This window comes from Arachis ipaensis, chromosome B8, assembly GCF_059453495.1.
Source record: "Arachis ipaensis isolate K30076 ecotype BB chromosome B8, ASM5945349v1, whole genome shotgun sequence".
Classification (NCBI taxonomy): domain Eukaryota; kingdom Viridiplantae; phylum Streptophyta; class Magnoliopsida; order Fabales; family Fabaceae; genus Arachis; species Arachis ipaensis.
In genome coordinates, this window is record NC_142443.1 from 13,286,961 (window position 1) to 13,304,591 (window position 17,631).

The window sequence follows — 17,631 nt, forward strand, 5'->3', positions numbered from 1 at the left end:
TCTTGAATTCTTTATCCTTATCTCGGGAGGAGTAGGAGAATCCTGGTTTTGAGGTCTCTCTTAGTCGAGAGTTTTCCTCCATGTTAATGTACTTCTCTACTCATTCTTGCACTTTATTCAGTGATGTGGGATATTTCTTTGATATAGAGTGACTAAAAGGTCCCTCTCGTAGGCCATTAACGAGACTCATAATGGCTGCTTCTGTTGGCAAACTTTGTATGTCCAGACATGCTTTGTTGAATCTTTCCATGTAGTTGCGAAGACTCTCCCGATCTCCTTGCTTGATTCCTAATAGGCTTGGAGCGTGTTTGGCCTTGTCTTTCTGGATGAAAAATCTGGCAAGAAATTTCTTGGTTAAGTCGTCAAAGCTTGTGAAGGATCTAGGGGGCAGACTGTCGAACCACTTAATTGCTGTCTTTGTTAAAGTAGTCGGGAAGGCTTTGCACCAAATTACATCTGAGGCATCAGTGAGATACATCCTGCTTCTGAAGTTGCTGAGATGATGGCTTGGATCGGAGGTACCGTCGTATGGGGTCATGTCGGGAGCTTTAAAATCCCTTGGAACCTTGGCTTTCATGATTTCCTTGGTGAAGGGATCCTGATCCTTGTGGGGTGTGTCATCAGGATCGGTTTGGATAATTTTGGTTTTTAAGTTGGCTTCCAGTTTTAGGAGTTTATCCTCTAACTCTCGGCGTCGCCTAGTTTCTCTCTAGACATTTCTTTCGTCTTCACGCTGGTGCTCGGCCTCTTTTTCGAGCTGATTGAGTCGATCTTGTTGAGCTTGTAGTGCCTCCATGATTTATGTATTTGGTAGATTCTTATCTTTGTTGGGTTGAGGTGTTTCTTTTGGTGTGGTGTTCGCATTGTTATGTGGCGTCCTATTCTCTAGATCAGAGTCGTGGTCGTCGTCAAGATTGTCTGCCATGAAGATGGGATGACTTTCAGGTTCTCCGGCAACGGCGCCAATGTTCCAAGGGTTACCTGAAACTGTAGGTCGATCTCGGACGAGATCTTCTGTGTTGGTCGGTGCTGACGTGTCTGACTTGTGGATGGTGGCCAGAGCTGTTGCGTCTGACTTGTTGGACTGGAGGTGCTACTGGTCCTTCATCACCGGAGGGTGGTGGTACCTGCAAGGGACTCCGATGCTTAAGTTAGCAAGGGTATTAGCAGGTTTTTAGTAGAATCAGAGTATGAGTTATACATGGGTGCTCCAGTGTATTTATAATGGTGTGAAGTGATCTTCTCTTTGGGATAAGATAGTTATCTTATCTTATCTTTTGAGTAAAGTCATCTTATCTTTAAGGGAACCGCCCTTATCTTTCTAGGCTTGGGCTGCCTTTAGATTTGGGTCGCGTTCCTCTGTTTGGGCCTTCTTGGGCCTCTGTAGCGTTTTGGCCGACCTCTTTTATAAAGAGGTTGGGTAATCCTGGTCTGGACAGGTCAGTCAACTTATCTTCAGTTAGCCCGGGTCGTACAGGTCCTACCCAGGGTATGAACAGGATCCCACCATGAAAAAGTACCTGGACAAGACCAGAGAATAACTCGGACAACTCGGGGAATATGAAGTCCACCATATACCTCGGGAACAGAATGTCCGAGCTGATGCACTTTCAAAACCAGCCACCACCACGGAACAGCTCGGACAATTCGGGGGATATGAGGTCCGACATATACCTCGGGAACAAAATGCCCGAGCTGATGCACTTTCAAAACCATTCAGTACCAAACCAGGGAGCAATAATAGAAGCCTCATCCAGAAAACACTACAAAATCCATCAATCTCGGTGGAAGAAAAGGTCCTAACCATATCAGGTCAGGGTCGTTCCCCCGGAGTCAAGGAAGGAAACCAAACCCTCTCCTCAGGGTCCAGCGACACCAACTCATGATTCTTCTCCTCATCCCTATCCCTACAAATTCTATGGAACCTCCTAGGTCGTACACAGTACTCAGGAACACACATTAAAACTATAAAATCCAGCCAGTCAGAAATGCCGTCCGGGATCTTAGTAGACATCTCAGCAATGTTTTTTGCAAGAAGACATAGGTCAACTATTCCTACAATAAGAAAAAGAAAAATGGGGTTACTACCAAACAACTCGGGCAAATAAGAAAACAACTCGGATAATAACAGCAAAAAGATACAGCAATAAAAGGGAAACCCCAGCACTCACACGAAAGTCCAGGGGCACCTGTTCCGAGGGTTACCTGAAACTGTAGGTCGATCTCGGACAAGATCTTCTATGCTGGTCGGTGCTGACGTGTCCAACTTCTAGGTGGTGGCCGGAGCTGTTGCGTCCGACTTGTTGGACTGGGAATGCTGCTGATCCTTCGTCCTCGGAGGGTGGGGGTACCTGCAAGGGACTCCGATGCTTAAGTTAGCAAGGGTATTAAGCATGTTTTTTGTAGAATCAGAGTATGAGTTATACCTGGGTGCTCCAGTGTATTTATAATGGTGTGGAGTGACCGTTTTAGATAAGATAAGTTAGTTATCTTATCTTATCTTATCTTATCTTATCTTATCTTTGAGTGAGGTCATCTTTATCTTCTGGGGAACCACCTTTATCTTTTCTGGGGAACCGCCTCTATCTTTAGATTGGGCTGTGTTCCTTCGTTTGGGCCTTCTTGGGCCTCTGTGGTGTTTTGTCTGAGCTCTTTGTGAAGAGGTCAGATATTTGGCCGAGCTCTTTGAGAAGAGGTCGGATAGTCTGACCTGAAGAGGTCGGTCGGCTTGTCGCTAAACATCCCGAGTCAGATAGCTTGACCCAGGGTATGAACAGTGCCCCTGCTTGAGTTGGATCTTTCCGTGAGATCGTGCTTTTCAGAGCTTCGATCTTTTTGGAAGTCGTGCTCAAGCATCTGTCTTGCTTGTTTCTTTATTGCTTTGCAATCTTTGTAGATTTTCTAGAGGTTTGGTACTTCACAGTCCAACCACTTTTGAGCGGCAGTGTGGGTTTTCTACCCTTGCCTTCTAGATCACGCCTTGCTTTAAGTTTGTGTTGACAACCTTCTGCTTTGGCGAAGTTATCCTTGCGGCTTGATATCCGGGCTTTTAGTGACTTGTCCAATGACTTTTTAGTTTTCTTTATGTAGAACATTTTTTAGTCTCAGATGATGTTCGTAGCCTTGTTTGAGATTGTGCCTTCTTTGAGTAGAGTTGTATCCCTTTCAGCTAAGCACATTTGAGCTTTAAGTTGTTTCCCCACCTTTTGGCTTGTTCTTTTTTGAGATCGTTCTTGCGCCTCTTCTTAGCTGACGTCGACCTGTACGACTTTGCCCCTGCTTGAGTTCGTACCTTTCCGTGAGATCGTGCTTTCAGAGCTTCGATCTCTTTGGGGAAGTCGTGCTCAAGCATCCTGACTTTGGTCGATCTTGAGTAGTTTCTTCTTGTGCGAGTCTGGTATTGCCCTTTTTATTTTGTTGAGAGGTCTTTTCAGCCTTCTTCCGACTTGTTTGTCTTTACTGCTCGGGCTTTTTAGTCATAATCCAACAACTTTTTAGGTAGTGTTCCGACGGGGAACCTTTTTATAGTCTGTTTGGATGACTTTTTAGTGCCGTTTTGATTTCTGCTTTTGCCTTGTAAGTAGTGTCTTTTTTCAAGACTTTGTACTTTTTAGCAAAGCATTTCTGGCCTTCCTCTGGCCGTTGCGAGATGTCTTTGTCCCCTTTGTGGATCTTTGTAGAGTGTCGGTACTTTGTTGTCCGACCTCTTTTGATCACTTCTGGTTTTGTCCTCTTTCTGTTTGGTCGAGGTGGTCCTTGGGGCTAACTTGTCTAATAACTTTTTAGTGTTCTTGTAGAACACCTTTTAGTCAGTCTGAACAATTTTGATAGCTTTGTCGTGGAGCCGTGGCTTTTTGGGCGGAGCTATGTCCGTTTTAGTGCACATTTTTCGTTGGTCCGACTTCTTTTTGTCGGTCCAAGCTGTAGCTTTCGTTGGTCCGACTTCTTCTTGTCGGTCTAAGCTGTAGCTTTCGTTGGTCCGACTTCTTCTTGTTGGTCCAAGCTGTAGTTTTCGTTGGTCCGAATTCTTCTTGTCTGGTCCCTCTAAGTTATTTCTGTAATCCTCTTTCTTGGACCTTGTCCAGGTCTCTTTCAGGGATTACTTTTATAACTTTTGTGTTGTGGGCCGACTTTGTCATATCGGGTCCTCCTAAGTTATTTTTGTAGTCCTCTTTCTTGGACCTTGTTCAGGTCTCTTTCAAGGATTACTTTTATAACTTTTGTAGCTTTTGGGCCGACTTCATCATGTCGGACCCTTCTAAGTTATTTCTGTAATCCTCTTTCTTGGACCTTGTTCAGGTCTCTTTCAGGGATTACTTTTATAACTTTTGTCGCTTGGGCTGACTCTGTCATGTCGGGCTCTTTTAAGTTATTTTTGTAATCCTCTTTCTTGGACCTTGTTCAGGTCTCTTTCAGGGATTACTTTTATAACTTTTGTCACTTGGGCCGACTCTGTCATGTCGGGCTCTTCTAAGTTATTTCTGTAATCCTCTTTCTTGGACCTTGTTCAGGTCTCTTTCAGGGATTACTTTTATAACTTTTGTCGCTTGGGCCGACTCTGTCATGTCGGGCTCTTCTAAGTTATTTCTGTAATCCTCTTTCTTGGACCTTGTTCAGGTCTCTTTCAGGGATTACTTTTATAACTTTTGTAGCTTTTGGGATGACTTCTTCATGTCGGGTCCTCCTAAGTTATTTCTGTAATCCTCTTTCTTGGACCTTGTTCAAGTCTCTTTCAGGGATTACTATTATAACTTTTGTAGCTTTTGGGCCGACTTCATCATGTCGGGCCCTTCTAAGTTATAGTAATCCTCTTTTATAGGGCTGGCCAGACCACTTTCTAGGGCTTTACTTATAACTTGGGTTATTGCGACTGGTCCAACTTCTGGTATGTCGGTCAGTCTTAAGTTATTATTTAGCAATCCATTTTGTTAAGACCTCGTCAGGTCCTTTCTATGGATCACTTTCGATAACTTCTTGCATTATTCTATTTTTATCTTTGCCGATTTTGTAGAAATTGGGTTTTCATCTCTGTTGGTCTTTGTCGTGATCGTGCAGTGAATTCGATTTTCACTTTTTGCCGATCTGTAGCTTTATAATCGGATGATGAATGTTTCATATTAATACATCTTGGTAGAGCAGTGAATTTGGTTTTCACTTTGTCGACCTTTGTCAAAATCAAACGGTGAATTCAGTTTTCATCATGGTCGGGCGGTGAAGTTGGTTTTCACCTTGCCGACTTGTCTCTTTGAAAATGGACGATGAATTTGGTTTTCATCTTGCCGACTTTGTCGTGATCGGGCGGTGAGTTTGGTTTTCACCTTGCCGATCTGCCGTAGTCGGTCGTCTTGGTAGAAAACTTTTTAGGAAATCTGCAATCTTTTAAACAATAAAATGAAGATAAGAGTGTATACGTGTTAGTACTTACCCTTCTAGGTCGGGCAATCTTTTTGGATCTCGGCCTGGCGCCCTTTTTAGATTATAGGCATGCCATGGCCTTGGTAGCTCTTGCCCCTCGAGGTCGGATACTCTGTCGTAGCCTTTCCCCAGTACTTCTATGACTCGGTAGGGTCCTTTCCAGTTTGCTGCCAGCTTTCCTTCTCCAGGTCGGGTTGTTCTGGTATCGTTTCGGATGAGGTCGTTCTCAGCAAAAACTCGCTGTACTACCTTTTGATTGTATCTCGAAGCCATTCGATGTTTTAATGCTTCTTCCCTAATCCGAACTCTTTTTTGGACTTCCGAAAGTAGGTCGAGTTCTTCCCTTTGAAGTTGGGAGTTGGCTTCTTCACTATAGTGGATCACTCTAAGCGACCCTTCTTCAATCTCTACTGGAATTATTGCCTCCATTCCGTACGCTAATCGGAAGGGTGATTCCTTTGTGGTGGAATGTGGCGTTGTTCGATATGCCCATAGGACTTGTGGGAGCTCCTCAGCCCAGGCTCCCTTTTAATCTGAAGAACTTTGGTTCTTTCTTTTATTTTGAGAGGTGTTCGGACTGTTTGGGTATAGATTGTCGGCTTCTCTTCTCTGTGTTCTTGCCCTGTTGTTGCCTCCAAAGGGTGCCCCTGGACTTTCGTGTGAGTCCTGGGGTTTCCCTTTTACTGCTGTATATGACACTTGATGTTTTGCTGTTATTGTCCGAGTTGTTTCCTTATTTGCCCGAGTTGTTTGGTAGTAACCCCATTTTACTTTTTCTTACTGTAGGAATATTTGACCTCATATCCCCCGAATTGTCCGAGCTGTTGGTGCTGACTTAGTTTTGAAAGTGCATCAGCTCGGACATTCTGTTTCATATGTCGGACCTCATATCCCCCGAATTGTCCGAGTTGCTTTCTGGTTTTGTCCAGGGTCTCCCGAAATGTCCGAGCTGTTCTCTGGTTTGGTCCAGGGTCCCCCAAATTACCCGAGCTGTTCTCTGGTTTTGTCCAGGGTCCCCCGAATTGTCCGAAGAATTTTTTCATGGTGGGATCCTTAGCTTGGTAGCTTCCTTCTATTTGTGGGGTAAATACTTGTGAATTACTAAACACGATAAGCTTTTGAACTCCTACCTTCTTAGTCAGCCTTAAACCAGCCAGTAGTGCCTCGTACTTGGTTATTTAGCTCGATTTGGGTTCCCTGATCACTTTCTATAATTACACCTGTGCCGCTCCCAATTTTGTTTGAAGAGTCGTCCACGTAGAGATTCCAATTTGTAGGGATTTCCGGGGTGTCAGTGTATTCTACAATGAAGTCGGCCAGATACTATGATTTGATGGCCGTCCATTCTTCATGTTGAAGGTCGAATTCAGACAACTCGGCTGCCCACTGTAGGATTCTAAAGATGCCTTTTATGGGCTAGTTGGTCCGAAACTTGATAATACAGGCGGAGTCGTCGAGAAGTGAGTATGAGGGCATAGGCAAAACTTTCTATCTATTGATAGTTTAGTTTGGCCCCTTGTAGAGCATTGCTGATGAGGTAGATGGGTTGTTACCCCCTTTCGTCTTTTTTTACTATTAGTGAGGCTATTGCCCGACTTCCCATTGCGAGGTAGAATATGAGTTCTTCACTTTCCCATAGTCGGGTAAGAATGGGTGGTTGCCCCAAGAATTTTTGAAATCTCAAAAGGCTTGTTCGCACTCCGTTGTCCTATTCAAACCTCTCTCCCTTCCTTAATATACCTCTTTGAGGTGTCTTTTGCGAGATGATTTAGAGATCCCTCCTCCTGCGAATCCTCCATGAACATGTCTCTCAGGGGTGTGAGGTGGACATTCAACTCGTCCGACTTCTTTGGTGAGTGGACGTTCAACTTGTCCGACCTCTTTGGTGAGTGGACGTTCAACTTGTCCGACCTCTTTTGTGTGAGGTGGACGTTCAACTTGTTCGACCTCTTTGGTGTGAGGTGGACGTTCAACTTGTCCGACCTCTTTGGTGTGAGGTGAACCCTCAACTCGTTCGACCTCTTTGGTGTGAGGTGGACCATCAACTCGTCCGACCTCTTTGGTGTGAGGTGGACCTTCAACTCGTCCAACCTCTCTGGTGTGAGGTGGACCTTCAACTCGTCCGACCTCTTTGGCATGAGGTGGACCTTCAACCCGTCCGACCTCTTTGTCCTTAATGCTTTTGATTGGGCGAGGTGGTGAGATCTTCTCAGTGTTGCATATTTCTCGTTAAACATCCACAAGAGATAGGTTTCTCAGTGGGTTGGTCTTCGTTCTTCCTGGTTTCTTCATCCTTGTCCTGTGGTGGTTCAGGAGAATCTGATTTTTGAGCTCTCTCCTAGTCGAGAGTTTTCCTCCATGTTGATGTATTTCTCAGCTCGTTCTTGTATCTTGTTTAGAGATGTGGGATACCTTTTCGATATGGATTGGCTGAAGGGCCCTTCTCGGAGGCCATTAATGAGGCCCATGATGGCCGCTTCGGTGGGTAGACATTGTATGTCTAGACACATCATGTTGAATCTTTCTACGTAGCTGCGGAGACTTTTCCCGATCTCCTTGCTTGATCCCCAATAGACTTGGGGCGTGCTTGGTTTTGTCTTTCTGGATGGAGAATCTAGCTAAAAGCTTCTTAGCTAAATCGTCGAAGCTCGAGATGGACCTTGGAGGCAGATTGTCGAACCATCTAATTGCGGTCTTTGTTAAGGTAGCAGGAAAGGCTTTGCAACGAACTACGTCTGAGGCGTCGGTGAGGTACATTCTACTTCTGGAATTACTGAGATGATGGCTGGGATCTGTGGTGTCGTCGTATAGAGTCATGTTGGGAGCTTTGAAGTCCTTTAGGACCTTTAGCTTTCATGATCTCTTTGGTGAATGGGGTCTTGATCTTTGTGAGGGCTATCTTCGTGACTGGATCGAGCCGTCTTGGTTTTGAGATCGGCTTCGAGTTTTAAGAGCTTATCTTTTAACTCTCGGCGTCGCCTAGTTTTCCTTTGGAGGTCCTTCTCGGCTTCTCGTTGATGCTCGGCCTCTCTTTTCGTGTTGTTTAAGGTGATTCTGTTACTCACGGATAGCTTCCAAAATTTATGTGTTTGGGGGTTGCTTATCTCCCCCGTTTTGAGGTGCATCTTTGGAGGTGGTGATGGGAAGCAGAAGCTGGTGAATTAAAAATTTATTAAAATGGTTACGTTGCAAGTATAGTTTTTAACTCACCGAAAATCTGCCTATCAATTTAGAAATATGTCACAGAGAGTTTAAATTAAAATTACTGGGAGTTTTAAGTCCCAGGTCGTCTCCCAACGAGTTACAGAAAAGTGTGCTGTTTTATTAATCAGATGTTCCAAGAAGTTGAGCTAAGTAAATTGGAATTTAAATTGAGGAATTTTAAATAATATAAATAAAGGCCTTGACTGGGAATTGATTAGTTAGAATCTCTATCATTGATGGAGTGATTTTTAAGATTGATTTATAATTAACGGTTACTATGTTTGGTTATCCTTTACTAGGTAAGGGAAAGTCAAACAAGTTGGACTGCCAGATCTATTCACGAGTTACAATCCACTTAGTTCAAAGGGATTGGCGTTGGTGACAGGATAGCAATCCAACATTTAACCCAACTATAAATTTCTCCTTCAATCCTTCCAACTCAAGAATTCCTTTTAATCAACTCCCTATCAAGTAATGAAACTACTCACGCATTGTAAATAAAGAATCCATGGCACATGAAAGGGAATTAAAAGAAGACATGATTATTGGAATTGAAATTAAATTAAAGAGAAATAATCTTTGCATTAATTAATCATAAAAGTATCTGAATGACAAAATTGAACATAACAAAGAACATGGAAGAATAAAACCAAGTTAAGAGAACAAACTAGAGTGATGAAGTCTTGATGAGGAAATAACTCTTCTCAATGTTCCAATGCTAAGATCAATTGAAAATTAAAATCCTAAAAACTAGAGAGAAAAACCTAAGAGAGTGAAAAAACTAGATCTAAAACTATTGAATAAATGTCTCTGTTGTTTCTGCATATTCTCTGACTCTAGTCTGCTGTTTCGGGCCGAAAACTGGGCCGAAATAAGGTCCAAAACGCCCCCAGCAGATTCTACAGATTATGCAGATCGCACATGTCACGCAATCGCATCGCCCATGCGGACGCGTCGCTTGCGCTTTTTCCTCTCCACGCGTTCGCGTCGTCCACGCTACCGTGTCGCTTGCGCTTTTCAATCCGCGCGGCCGCTTATTGTGTCTAATTGTGTCTAATTGTGTGGTTTTGTCATGATCCTTGCCCACTTATTCAGCAATTTAGCATGCAATTAGATTTCCTTCCTAAATTCAGTACATGTTTGAAAATTGCTTCCTAGAGACTTTAATTATTTATTTTTAATTCTCCTTTATTCCATTCGATGTCGTGATCTGTGTGTCAAGTGTTTCAGGCTTTATAGGGCATGAATGAGATGGAGATTGGAGAGGAAGCTAGCAAAAATGGAAGGAACACAAGAATTTGAGGAGATAACCAGCGAGAAGTGACGCGGTCGCATGGTTCACGCGACCGCGCGAAGGAGCACAAATCGCAGTGACGCGGCCGCATGGCTTGCGCGGCCGCGTAGATTGAAAAGCGCAAGCGACGCGGTAGCGTGGACGACGCGAACGCGTGGAGAGGAAAAAGCGCAAGCGACGCGTCCGCATGGGCGACGCAATCGCGTGACATGTGCGATCTGCATAATCTGCAGAATCCGCTGGGGGCGATTTTGGACCTTATTTCGGCCCAGTTTTCGGCCCGGAACAGCAGACTAGAGTCAGAGAATATGCAGAAACAACAGAGACATTCATTCAATAGTTTTAGATCTAGTTTTTTCACTCTCTTAGGTTTTTCTCTCTAGTTTTTAGGATTTTAATTTTCAATTGATCTTAGCATTGGAACATTGAGAAGAGTTATTTCCTCATCAAGACTTCATCACTCTAGTTTGTTCTCTTAACTTGGTTTTATTCTTCCATGTTTTTTGTTATGTTCAATTTTGTCATTCAGATACTTTTATGATTAATTAATGCAAAGATTATTTCTCTTTAATTTAATTTCAATTCCAATAATCATGTCTTCTTTTAATTCCCTTTCATGTGCCATGGATTCTTTATTTACAATGCGTGAGTAGTTTCATTACTTGATAGGGAGTTGATTAAAAGGAATTCTTGAGTTGGAAGGATTGAAGGAGAAATTTATAGTTGGGTTAAATGTTGGATTGCTATCCTGTCACCAACGACAATCCCTTTGAACTAAGTGGATTGTAACTCGTGAATAGATCTGGCAGTCCAACTTGTTTGACTTTCCCTTACCTAGTAAAGGATAACCAAACATAGTAACCGTTAATTATAAATCAATCTTAAAAATCACTCCATCAATGATAGAGATTCTAACTAATCAATTCCCAGTCAAGGCCTTTATTTATATTATTTAAAATTCCTCAATTTAAATTCCAATTTACTTAGCTCAACTTCTTGGAACATCTGATTAATAAAACAGCACACTTTTCTGCAACTCGTTGGGAGACGACCTGGGACTTAAAACTCCCAGTAATTTTAATTTAAACTCTCTGTGACATATTTCTAAATTGATAGGCAGATTTTCGGTGAGTTAAGAACTATACTTGCAACGTAACCATTTTAATAAATTTTTAATTCACCAGCTTCTGCTTCCCATCAATTTTTGGCGCCGTTGCCCGGGAGTTGCAATAGAGTGCTAATTTTATTAATTAGAATTTATTTATTTGCATTTTATTTAATTTTGCTACTATGAGCTGCATGTTTCTTCTGTCAAATGAGGCGTTCACTTCCTGATCCGCGCTTGCTAATATTCGATCCTGAAATTGAAAGAACAATTTCACGAACAAGGCGAGAACAGCGTAGGTTAATCCGCTCGGAGGGCGGATCTGAAAGTGAATTTGAGGAAGAAACCAGCCCCCGTTCTACTGATTCGGTTGTTTTACGCGCAGAAAACATGGCAGCTAGAAGAGTTACTATTCAAGAGGAAGGAGCTCCTGATTTTACAATGCAACCGTTTCAAGCGCATCATCCAGCGGTAGCTACAGACTTTGAAATAAAGACCGCACTGCTAAATTTGATACCCAAGTTTCATGGCCTACCTGCTCAAGAGCCTATCAAGCACTTGAGAGATTTCCAAGCAGCCTGTTCTACTGTCAGGCGTGATGGCACTGATAAAACTTCAATTCTGCTGAAAGCTTTTCCGTTTTCTCTTGAGGAAAAAGCAAGAGAGTGGTACTACACTCAACCTCTAGCAAATGTATCTAACTAGGATACACTCTGAAAGGAGTTTCTGGAGAAATTCTTTCCATCTGAAGTTATTGTTAAACTGAGGAAGGATATCTCTACAATTGTTCAGGACGACAATGAGACTCTCTTTGAATACTGGGAGCGCTTCAATAATCTTCTGGAAGCATGCCCCCACCACATGATTGACAAGATCGTGCTACTCAGCTATATCACACAAGGTATGAGACCCGAAGACAAGACCAAGTTGGAAAGTGCCAGCAATGGGTCTATGAAGAAGTACAAGACCACTGATGAAGCTTGGCAATTGATCAGTGATTTAGCTGAATCTACTCGGAACCACAGACAGAAGCAAGGTCGTTCAAAAGCCGTTGCAGAAGTATCTTCTAGCATAGAGACTGCTGCTCTAAATCGAAGCATCTGTGAGATGACTAACCTGCTGAAGCAAATGCTGCTGAATCAACAAGCTCAGCAAACTCAACCGCAGCAAAACCAACAACTAATCCCACAAAGAATTTGTGGAATTTGTGCTGATTACAGCCACTACACTGATGAATGCCCGCAACTCCAACAAGAAGACAACATGGTGGCATCCACTCACAACTTCTATGACAGCTCCAACCAAGGGTACAATCAAAGTGGAAATAATAACCATGGATGGCAGGACAATTCAAACCAGAATTGGAGAGACAACAATAATAGGGGAGGCAGAGATAATCAGGGAAATCAGAGGTGGAATAATAACAACAACAGGCAGCAAAATCAACCTTACCGAGCACCTCACCTGAGGCAAAACCAACGACCACCGAACAATCAGCAGCAAACCTCTCAGTTTACTCATTCTTCTGTATCTTCTAATGAAGATTTATTACAAGCTTTTGAGAAAAGACAACTGGCCATGGAAAATAGCATCGTAAATAATATTAACGCCAGTCTGAATGGTTTCACCTCTACTCTACAAGCTTTATTGACACAACTTGGTTCAGCATAAAATTCCAGTAACCAACCTTTAAGCACCACTGGAATCCCCTCTCAACCATTACCCAATCCGAAGGGAGGCATTAATGCCATCACCATGAGGTCCGGAACCACACTGCAGGAGAGGAATCAGGAGGAACCAAGCTCACCAGAATATGCCTCAGCTGAAGAGGTGGTGGAAATCGAAGATGTTGAAGAGGAAGAGGATATACAGGACATGGCTGAAGAAGAGATAGCTCAACCACAGGAAGAAGCACCAAAGGGCACAGGCACCACAGAAAACACTACTCCCATTCCATTTCCACAACTTGCAAGGAAGCCCGGGAAGCAGCTGGAACCTGATCCTAAAATGGTAGAAATATTCAAAAAGGTTGAGGTAACTGTTCCCCTTTTTTATGTTATTCAGCAGGTACCTAAATATGCAAAGTTTCTAAAAGACTTATGTATTCATAAATACAAAATTAATGAATTAGAAACTATTCCTTTAGGTAGTTCTATATCTGCTTTAATGGGAGGATTACCTGAAAAATGTAGTGATCCAGGTCCTTGCATAGTTAGTTGTACTATTGGTGGTGTAGTAATTTATGATTGCATGTGTGATTTAGGAGCATGTGTCAGTATAATGCCTTTGTCTATATGTGATGTTTTAAGGCTCCCTCCCTTAAAAAGGTCGGCAGCTCGTTTTGTGTTAGCAGATAAAAGCATTATTACAGTGGCTGGAGTTGCTGAAGATGTTTTGGTGAACATTAAAGGGCTCACATTTCCCACTGATTTTTATATCTTGGAGATGCCCCATAATGATTCAGATAAGCCATCATCAATCCTACTTGGAAGACCATTCCTGAAGACATCAAAATTCAAATTGGATGCTTTTTCAGGAACATACTCCTTTGAAATAGATGGCCGCATAGTGATCTTCAATCTGAATGGAGTCATTGACAACCCCCCAGAAGATCGTTCTATCTTCCAGTGTGATGTCATAGACGAGAGTGTGGCTGAAGTTCAAAAAGAAGAGTTTGAAGAGAGGCACACTGGACAAGATCCAAGTGTGGGGACCCTCTTAACTGACAATGAGGACACTTTGCCATTTTCGCAAGCCCCAGATAATCCAGAGCCTACCCATTGATCAAATGCTGGATTGCCTGTCAGGTAAATCACATTATTGCTTTCTAGATGGTTACACAGGTTATTTCCAGATTCATATAGCTCCTGAGGATCAGGAAAATACTACTTTTACATGTTCTTTTGGGACTTATGCTTATAAGAGAATGCCCTTTGGCTTGTGCAATGCACCAGCTACTTTCCAAAGGTGCATGATGAGCCTTTTCTCTGATCTTATTGAAGACTGTATGGAAGTTTTTATGGACGATTTCAGCGTTTATGGTGATTCTTTTAACCTTTGCTTAGATGGATTATCTAGAGTATTAGATATATGTATTAATACAAAACTTGTATTGAATTTCGAAAAATGCCACTTTATGGTAAAGCAAGGGATTGTATTGGGACATGTGGTATCTAATAATGGCATTTCTGTAGACCCAGCAAAGGTGAATGTTATTTCTAGTTTACCTTACCCCTCTTCTGTGAGGGAAGTCCGTTCGTTCCTTGGCCATGCAGGTTTCTACAGGAGATTTATTAAGGACTTTAGTAAGGTGGCACTTCCCTTATCCAGATTACTGCAGAAGGACATTGAGTTCGAGTTCAATGAAGATTGCAAACAAGCATTTGATAAGCTGAAGACTGCTCTAACTCAAGCCCCAATTGTGAGAGGACCCGACTGGAGCCAGCCGTTTGAAATCATGTGCGACGCTTCCAACCATGTGGTAGGAGCAGCACTGGCTCAGCGTGAAGGTAAGGATCCTTTTGTTATTGCCTATGCGTCTAAGACTTTAGACACTGCCCAGTCCAATTATACTACTACTGAGAAAGAGCTACTTGCTATTGTTTTCGCTCTGGATAAATTATGAGCTTATTTACTTGGTACTAGAGTAGTAGTGTATTCGAACCATGCAGCTCTAAAGTATTTATTAGCTAAAAAGGAATCCAAACCAAGACTTATACGTTGGATACTGCTGTTACAAGAATTTGATTTAGAAATAAAGGATAGGAGTGGTAATCAAAATTTAGTAGCGGACCACTTGAGTCGCCTTGAACATATTAAGGATGATTCTACTCCTATAGATGATAATTTCCCTTTTGACAACCTGCAAGCAGTATCTGAGGTAGTCCCTTGGTACGCACCTATTGCTAATTATTTAGTTAGCCGCATATTTCCTCCACATTTCTCTAAACATCAAAGAGACAAGCTGAAAAGTGAGTCTAAATATTATATATGGGATGACCCATATTTATGGAGATGTGGCGCTGACCAGATAATTAGACGTTGTGTACCTCAATCAGAATTCCAGTCCATTTTAGAGGCATGTCACTCATCTGAGAGTGGAGGACACTTTAGCCCTCAAAGAACAGCTAGAAAGATCTTAGACTGCGGATTCTGGTGGCCTACTCTTTTTAGAGATGCCGCTGAGTTTTGTAAATCTTGTCACCCATGCCAGAAATTTGGTAACATATCCAGGAGGGATGAGATGCCTCAACAATATATGCTTTTCTGTGAAATTTTTTATGTCTGAGGCATTGACTTCATGGGTCCATTTCCAAATTCTAGTGGATATTTTTATATATTGTTAGCTGTGGATTATGTTTCCAAATGGGTGGAAGCAATTCCTACCTGCACTGACGATGCTAACACTGTTATTTCCTTTGTGAGAAACCATATTATATGCCGCTTTGGATCACCACGAGCGATCGTGAGCGATCAAGGCACCCATTTTTGTAACAGGAGACTAACAGGATTGATGAAGAAGCATGGGATAATCCATAAAGTTGCAACAGCTTACCATCCCCAAACTAATGGGCAAGCCAAGGTGTCAAACAGAAAAATTAAGCGTATCTTGCAGAAGATAGTAAAGCCTCATAGAAAAGACTGGAGCACCAGACTACAAGATGCATTGTGGGCATATAGAACAGCATACAAGACACCCATTGGGATGAGTCCCTTTCGCTTAGTTTATGGAAAAGCTTGCCATCTTCCAGTTGAAATCGAACACAGAGCCTTCTGGGCAGTTAAAGAGTGCAACATGGAAATTGAGAAAGCCGGAATTGAAAGAAAGTTGCAACTACAGGAACTGGAGAACCTTCGCCTAGAAGCTTATGAGAACTCCAGAATATACAAGGAAAAGATGAAAGTCGTGCATGATCAAAACATCAAGAAGAGAGAGTTCCAACCTGGAGATTTTGTTCTCCTTTACAAATCTCGACTGAGGCTCATGCCCGGTAAGTTGAGATCAAAATGGGAAGGTCCATACATAATAGAGAAGGCTGAACCGTACGGAGTCTATCACCTAAGCCATCCTTCAAGTTCTGAACTTATTAAGGTTAATGGACACCGCCTAAAGCTGTACCATGGTGAGAAGGTGCAGAGAAATAAGGAGCTTGAGATCTTCCACTTGGAAGATCCCCACATAGCAGCAGATTGAGCTAGTGGAGCGTCCAACTTACGGACGTAAAAGCAAAGTGCTTGGTGGGAGACAACCCACCGCGATATGATCGTTCCTTTCTTCACTTTTAGTTTTTCTTCTTTAATAACTCTTCTCTTTATTAGTGCTTCCGTGCTCTTTCAATTACATGTCTTTATCTTTCCTTAAAAAAAAAATTTTTGCCGCGCGACGCGATCGCACCAGCGACGCGTCCGCATGGCAGGAGGAGTAAAGAAAAATAAAAATGAACAGAAAGTTACGCAGGAGGAGCGCTCGAGTCGTGCCAATGGCACAAATTACTCCACGTGATCGCGTCGCTGACGCGACCGCGTCGCATTGAAATCATGGCCTCCCACGCGACCGCGTGCCTCATGCGGCCGCGTGCCCTGCATTTTCGACGTAAAAGGGTGCACAATGCTATATTGTGCGAGAGTGGTGCTGGATTGGTGCTGGAAGCACAATCCTTGTCATGTGACCGCATCGCCGACGCGGCCGTGTCAATTATTTTCTGACGCACACTCACGCGATCGCATGACCCACGCGATCGCGTCACCCAATTTTGGCAATTGAAATGAATCAAACAGAGAGTTGTGCTGGAGCGAGGCTGCACTCGCGCCAGCAGCGCAACATAGGTCACGCGACCGCGGGCCCGACGCGATCGCGTCCCCTTCCCTGACGTGCCCCCATGCGAACGCATGCCCCAGGCGACTGCGTCGCATGCGCCGCACAGCTAAACCCCAATTGCCAAATTATCTTATCTTTCTTTCCTCCAAATCCTAATTTTTCTTTTCCCTCCTTCTTTCTTCTTTCCCCCTTCTCCTTTTTATCTCACTCTCTCTCTCTCTACTCCATTAACAAGGTTTTACCTTCTTCTTCCTTCTTCTCTTTTCTATCATTCTTATTATATTATGTATATATTCTTATTTCCTTTTTCTTTTCAAACTTTTATTTTCTTTATTCTTCTTTTCCCTTTTTTCACAGTGTTAGAAATTTTTTGAGTCATTATCCCTCACTATATGCTTGTGACTTGTTACAATTTATTTGACAATTATTATTATCATTTTTTAGGGGATTGCTTGCATGTTCAATTTCATACTTTTTACATCTTGTTTAACATGCATGCTATGTGTTTGTGAAAAAGTCCATGTGGCATTATGCACTTCTCTATATTCCTACACTATTCAATGCTTGCTTTTCACAACTTCCCCCTATTATTTTATTAATTGAATTCAATTGTCAATACAAACGTGATGGTTTGTTACAAAGTAATGCTTGGTCTATGCTACTCATGCCCTTTGCCAGCATGCCAATAAACACCTTGCATTCACTTATCTTTTTATGCACTAGCTATTTCCCATTGATGGCTTTTCATATGTACTCGAGAGCATGTGTTAATGTCATCTACATTTTACTGTGCAT

The 17,631-nt window shown here is 42.6% G+C and overlaps 1 non-coding gene across 1 annotated transcript; it reads right to left on the reverse strand.

The window, feature by feature from the left end:
* Nucleotides 1-11,777: 11,777 nt before the first annotated feature.
* Nucleotides 11,778-11,885, reverse strand: LOC148547249 (small nucleolar RNA R71). The gene has a single exon (XR_015898186.1). It is a non-coding gene; the product is annotated as a small nucleolar RNA R71 (small nucleolar RNA).
* Between the last annotated feature and the right edge of the window lie 5,746 nt (nucleotides 11,886-17,631).